Source organism: Lactuca serriola, chromosome 5, assembly GCF_051521515.1.
Source record: "Lactuca serriola cultivar US96UC23 chromosome 5, Lser_US96UC23_V15, whole genome shotgun sequence".
Classification (NCBI taxonomy): Eukaryota; Viridiplantae; Streptophyta; class Magnoliopsida; order Asterales; family Asteraceae; genus Lactuca; species Lactuca serriola.
Window position 1 is genome coordinate 183,929,629 of NC_136412.1, and position 7,165 is coordinate 183,936,793.

Below are 7,165 nucleotides of genomic sequence, written 5' to 3' on the forward strand. Positions count from 1 at the left end.
AAATCTCGGGTTTTCACAATCGAAGAATTCACCATTGAAGAATCTAAAAGTTGTCTTTAGTAAGAAAAAGGGCAAGAAAGTAGGAGAATCCAGCTTCTTTTCAGTGGCGGACGAAGACCCAAAAAAGGAGGACACCGAGTACGAAATCGAAAGGGAAGAATCCGAAACCGAGGAAGAAGGCGAATTAGTTAACCCCATGGCTAATATCGATGAAGTCCCCATGGGAGAATGGAAGAAGAGGATACGTGACGATATCGACCGAGGACTAGTGCAACCCGTGATTCCTGCGATAGCCACTTTCGAGCTAAAGGGCCACATACTTGCCCAACTTAAGGAGATTCCCTTCTATGGAAAAGATCACGAAGACGCTTACAAGCACTTAGACGAGGTCAATGATGTTGCCGATTACTTCAATGTTCTGAATGTGCCTCGTGAAACCGTTTTGCTTCGTATGCTTCCCGTCATGTTCAAAGGAGCTGCGAAAGATTGGCTCAAATCACTCCCTCCCGGATCCATCACTACATGGGCTAAGATGAAAGAAGAATTTATTGATCAATTTTGCCCTCCCTCAAAAATAGCCAAGTTGAAGAAAGCCATAGCTAACTTTGAACAACAAGCTGGAGAGTCCCTTTATGAGGCATGGGATAGATATAAAGGTTTACTAAGGATTTGCCCACATCACGATCTAAATAGTCAACAAGAAGTATCCATTTTCTATGATGGAGTAAATGTAACCACAAGGAAACTCCTTGATTCGTTGGGACCTCTCACAAAGAAGCCACCCCCGGAAATCAAGGAGCTAATTGAAGAATTCTCTAAGCACTCTAGAGAATATCATAACCCAAGGAATGAGCTAAGTCGGGGGGCTGTGAACTTAGTTAATGACAACATGGCAGCAATGATGGCTAAACTAGAGAGTTTGGATCGAAGAATGACTAAGATGGACCAATCCATCCATGCCATTAGGGTCAGTTGTGAGAATTGTAGAGGACCTCATCTCACTAAGGATTGTGATCTTGATGAGAATGGTAACCAGAAGGTGCAAGGATGCTATTCAAGTGGTGATAGGTTTGATGAAAATTGGTGGAAACCAAGGAAGGAATGGCTTCCGTATGATGAGTACAAAAAGGCAAAGGAGGAGAAATACAAGCAAAAAGAAAGGGGTTTTTATCAAAAGTAGGAACCAGTTATGGAAAAGAAAGCTGATTTGGAGGAAATTTCCCAAGGTTTGTAGTTGCGTCCGAGAAGAGGCACAATGATACCGACATTGAATTGAAGGAGCAACGAATAATGCTTAAAGATCATCAAGCTATGATGAAAGATAAACAAAATTTTCTTACGAATCAGCAAGCCTCCATTCATAACATTGAAAAACAGCTAGGTCAGCTTGCACAAAAAATCAATCAAAGAACACCCGGTGAACTTCCTAGCAATACCAAACAAAATCCAAGAATGGCACATCTAAATGTAATAACCATTGATTCTGAAAAAAAATTCACTCCTCTAACCTCTATCCAGAAGAAGACCAATAAGGTGCAAACAGAAGAGGCAACTGAATGGAATTCAAACAAACCCGACTCGACTCGCTGAGTCGGCAACATGGACTCGACGAGTCCGAGGTCTGATGAGAAAAACTGTTCTCTTTTGAAACCTTACCAACCCCCTTTTCCATTTCCGATCCGATCCATACCTGATTACCAGATTCAAGGGTATAGAAGATTTATGGAACATATAAAGACCCTCCAAGTAAACATTTCATTCATTGAAACAATACTTCAAACGCCTAAGTATGCAACTTTGCTTAAAAACCTCTTTACTACTAGACAGAATAAGGAAGAAGTTGCTAAGGTATTGCTAAATGAACTGCCAGAAAAGAGGGGTGACCCAGGAAGCATAACCATACCTTGAAAATTTGGGAACATAAGGACTACACGAGCATTGACCGATTCGGGGGGCAAGTATTAATATTATGCCATATTCCTTCTTCCAAAAGTTGAACCTCCCGATTCCGAAACCTATTCACATAAAGATCCACTTGGCTGAAAAGAGAATAATACATCCAATGGGAGTGTCTGAAGACCTTCTTATTAAGGTTGATAAGCTAGTATTTCCGGTTGACTTCATAATATTGAATATGGAGGAGGATCTTAAAGTACCAATCATCCGTGGGCGACCATTTTTGAACACCGCTTGTGATTTGTTAGATATGAGTGAATCTACGCTAACATTAAGAGTAGGTGATGAATCGGTAATTTTTAAGGCTGAGCAAAAAGACTCGCAAGAAGGGTCGAGAGAGGAAAAGGATTTGTCATTAGATTTGGATGATGAATTGTTAGAGAAGGAGTTGGCGTACTTGCAAGAAAGCGATCCAAATCAATTCTTTTTATCTTAGGATGATACTTCTGATGCCAAGGGAGATTTAGAGGAGATAGAAAGTCTGATCAAGGAAGCTGATTATCAAGAAAGTATAAAAAGTGTTCAAAGTTCACAGACTCGCCGAGTTGTACCTGCTGACTCGACGAGTACACTCAAAAAATTTAAATCTTGTGCAACTAGTACTCTGTAACCCATTAGTGCCCTTACTGAATTAAATGTGCAGCTTTTACCTGATCACTTTGAGAACTTTCTTGAGGAAAACGAGGTTATTGAAGATGTTATCAATTTTGGGAATGCATATTTGGCACTTCTTGAAACAATCATGGGAGGGGATGAGGTTGTCCAAGAGAAGAATAAGGTAAGTTTAGAAGATAAAGGAGATCCAAAAGCTTGTAACGATGATAGCCACCACTCTTCAATTGAATCACCAATGCTAGATCAAGAAGAAGTTTTGACCAAAAGAGAAAGGACCAAGCCTCATACCAATGTCTCTACTATGTTCGAAGTGTTATCTTTCACAGCACTGGATTCTGTAATGAACAAAAAGGCAAGCAAGGAAGGAATGAAGAGGAGTAAGCATGGTAAAGGGGTGAAGCGTAAAACTAAAGAAAGTGCTGCGAAAAAGAGGATGGAAGACTTGAGAAAGGCTTATAAAAGGAAAATCCATCTCTACAAGACGAAATACAAAGTACAAAGGTTAAATAAGGAGATCCTCATGGAGGAAGCAGTAGCAACATGAGCAAGATGGAGTCCAGCTAAAGACTCCTCAAAAAGAAGCGCTTAGCGGGACACAACCCGTCAAAAGAGTTTGCTTTTCTTTTCTTTTTCCGTTTTAGTTTTCATTTTTTTAGGTTTTATTTAGGATTTTCCCATTTCAATCTTAACTTTTATCCATAAATGATTGCTTGAAGGTAATTAAGGCCTAAGTGTGGGGTGGTGTTATTATTAAATAAAGAAAACTTTAGAAAAAAGAAATGTTTTCCACATATTAATAGACTCGGCGAGTCTACTCGATGACTCAACGGGTCCTCGTGCAGGAATGGACAAAATTCGCGACACGACTCGTCGAGTCCATACTCTGAATCGACGAGTCAGTTCGATTTACTGAAAAAAAAAATAACTTTTACATTTCTATAAAATTAGGGTTTTTAACCTAATTGTAAAACAATTTCACTTCAAACGGCCACTATACCCCTTACTCGACGTGCCAAAAATTCTCTCAAGCATCCATCTCATCTCCCTTCTCATCTCCCTTGATTTCTTCCATTTTCTGCTCACAAGGTATGATCTTTTGTTCTTAATCTTCATAGTCTCGAATTTTGCAAAATAATGGACCAATTTTGGTTGGAAGCCTGGTTTTGACTTGATTGGGCGTTTAGGGTTTTTATTTTTTTTCTAATTAGGATGTTATAAATGAAATTGGTTGTAGATTTATACTTATTGTCCATTCCGAGAGCAGGACCCCTAAAAGAAATTATGAGTTTTGTTGGATGATTTGGCCAGAATCGGAATTGCGACTCGAGCAGTTCATACGACTCGTCGAGTCTATTCATGGACTCGATGAGTCAACCCCTGAGGCAGTCCAAAAAATTTAATTCTAACGTTTCCATGTTATTTGGTTTGTATGTGTTTGTTATTGTGCAGAAAATGTTTCCAAGAGGTGGATAAAGTTCTAGGGGTAACCAAGGAGACCATCCTTGGTTAAATTTTCCAAGAATTGAGTTGGAATCTACAATGAAAAGATGGAAGAAGAAGCTGGTTGCAGTTAAGAAGAAGGAGATTTGTGTCCCAAATGCAACTGATTGGGAATGGCGGGGTAGAGTCCATTATGAAGAGGAGTTGGCCCCGTACCTTGTCAACGTATACATGCATGATGGGGTGTCTATTACATGTGATGGCTGGAGCCGGCTTTTCCGCATTCAAGACTGGTGTTCATAGAGCTATGTTGGGAGTTTTTCTCAACTATCAGTTTCCGCAAAGGGCAAGACTACTATAACCCGGGAGTGGTTACTTTTTGCCTCGGTGGTGAATTCCTCCAGTGAAGTATGGTGGAATTAGCTTGCAGACTTGGTATTTATGACCAACAAATGGTCACCACTGCAGATTTTGGCACCTTTCTTGAGCAATATCACAAGGAGTTCCCGGAGGGTATTGTGGGTTCCACTTGGTGGAATACCATTGCTAACAAGGTGTATATCCCCAAATCAGCTCAAGAGGGGAGTATTAGATAACCCACCCATAGATTGATCTACCGCCTCATTGCAAACACCATAAACATGTAGAAAGATGATGACAAGGTTCCTAACCTTGATGTTTTCTACTTGTGGAGTATTATTACTCCCAATATTTTCTGCAATCTTCCATACTGCATGGCATCTTATTTAGCTGACGGGGCGGTTAAGGATCGTAAAATTTCAAAAATAAATGGCGGGATGTTCGTGACCCGCCTAGCCAAGTCATATGGGTTAATGGAATGGGGAGCATGGAACTTGATGGCAATGGTCCCGACCCCTCCCTTTAATCCTATTCTTTTTCGAAGGGCTAGAATTATTGAGGATTATGGAGGGGGACACTATGCTATTCCACATGATGATGTCGTGATTGGACCCGAGGAGTCGGGAAGGAGAGTGAGGTCGAGACGCGGTCAAGTACATCCCAATCCACCAGTTATTCTGGTGGAAGATGATATACCCTCGGAGTGGTTTAATGTTGAAGGAAGACAATATCCAGATGATTGGGGAAGGGGCGTGAATTTTGCCAACCGGTCCTTCATCCAAATGTTTAACCACTTCAACATCCAACATGTGGACGGGGGCCAATTTCCTTATATACTAACTTGGGAGGAGAGGATGAATGCACGCAGAAGTGAAGTTGGTGGAAGTGGAGTTAGAGAGGAAGATGCAGAAGGAGACACGGAAGATGAAGATTGAATTTTTATCATTTTATGTGATTGGTTGTTTTAAAATAATTTCTATTTGTTGGCTTGGTGTGTTTAAACTTTTATGTAGGATTTGAATTATTTTGCTTGATTTAATATTTGTTTTGGTTCTTTTCAGAGTTTGAATTAGGAAGTACATGCAAAGGGTCTAGAGAATGAGAGAAAAATGAAGAGAGTTAAGCAAGGGCGAAGTATTGAGTCTAAGTATCGAGTCCGGTTCTAGAGGGGTTAAAGAGTGAATAATTACTGAAGCATATCTTTTTGAAGTATACCAAGAGTTGGATGTAGAGCAGAATCTGTTTTTTTCACCCAATAATGGACTTGCCGAGTGCATTAACCAGACTCGACGAGTCCCTGTATAATTACATGAATTCTGACTTTTCATGCTATGACTCGGCGAGTTCTCTTGCTGACTCGACGAGTTGTTCATCATTGCACCTCTATAACCTGTTGATTTGATGCTATTTTGTACACTACTTGACTGCATTGTCTTTGAGATCAATTATTGAAGATTTCCATGAATCTTTCCTGCATATTTGGAGCTAACCACACGAGATTTGACACCCGAGACATGGATGAGCTGTTCCCATGTCTAAAGTCGATTGAAGATGGAGCTTTAAATGAAGAAGATCAACGTCGCAACTACTATGCCAGGGGAGTTTGTTCTAATTCCCTGTTTACTTTGTTATTTTCTTTATCATGCATAATAGCCAATAGGGACATTACATAAATTAAGTGTGGGGTAGGGGGTTGGTTACATTAGTTAAAATGTTACTTAAATTTTGAAAAATTTCAAATTTTTGCATTAAAATGGCTAGGGCTAAATTAGGAAATTTTGGTAAAAGCAATTAGGGTTCATGCTAGTATTGTGTTTGATGATTCTTTGAAGACCCAAATGTTTAGTTGAGCCAATATACATTCTAGTGCATTTGTGGCCCCCTTTATTCTAGTGAAATCATGGGACAAAAACACAACCTTGCTTAGTTTTAGGGACGCAATATGTTTAGCATCGTGTATCAGAAATGTATCCAGGAAAATTATTATCTTTAACCAATAAGGGTTGAAGTTGAGCGCCCCTGCTTAAGCATGTAGGTATTGAGTGAAAAAAAAGGAATTACGATAAAAAGTTGTTAGAATTTTTAGAGCTATCAAGATTAAAGTATAAAGATCAAAGATCAAAATCTCGAAAGTTCAAAAGTTGAAGATACTAAAAAATCAAAAGACGGTGAATTCAAGGAAATTAAAGTAAAATTATCAAGAGTGAAGAATTCCAAAAAGTTGTATCAGGGTATCAAGAATTGTAATTTTCTCGTTTATGTATGCTTGGGTTGCTCAACCAAAAATACCTTGAGGTTAGAAGGTTTTATGTGTATGGATTCAGAGGGATGCGTAAAATGAGCGTTGCTCAAAAGAAGTGGGTGAGTGTTTATGAGGATTGTTAATATTTAGAATTGAGGGGGGTCCTTAGGAAAAATTTTAGACACAAATGCATGCGTTGCGGTCTTGGCATAATGGCTAGGTTTGATTAGGATTATCTTATATAATATTAGTGTGCTAAACTTAAGTTTTGCTTGGTGGCAAGCAAAAGTCAAGTGTGGGGTATTTTGATATGTGCATATTTAGCTATGGATTTAGTATAGATTTTTATCATTAATCGGCTAATTATTTGCATTTTATGGATAAAAGATACTTAATAGTGTTTGAATTATATTTTCAGTCCCAAAAGATATGCTCGGAAGCTAAATGAAGCAAGAGAAACGATTGGAAGTTAGGGAATTGGAACAAGGAAGAAAAATGCCAAAAACAAGAAGGACTCGGCGAGTAGGGACGGCTACTGGACGATTCGTATCG

The 7,165-nt window shown here is 39.2% G+C and overlaps 1 non-coding gene across 1 annotated transcript; it reads right to left on the minus strand.

Moving 5' to 3' along the window:
• Positions 1–580: 580 nt before the first annotated feature.
• Positions 581–687, minus strand: LOC145056015 (small nucleolar RNA R71). Its single transcript, XR_013685556.1, has one exon. It is a non-coding gene; the product is annotated as a small nucleolar RNA R71 (small nucleolar RNA).
• Between the last annotated feature and the right edge of the window lie 6,478 nt (positions 688–7,165).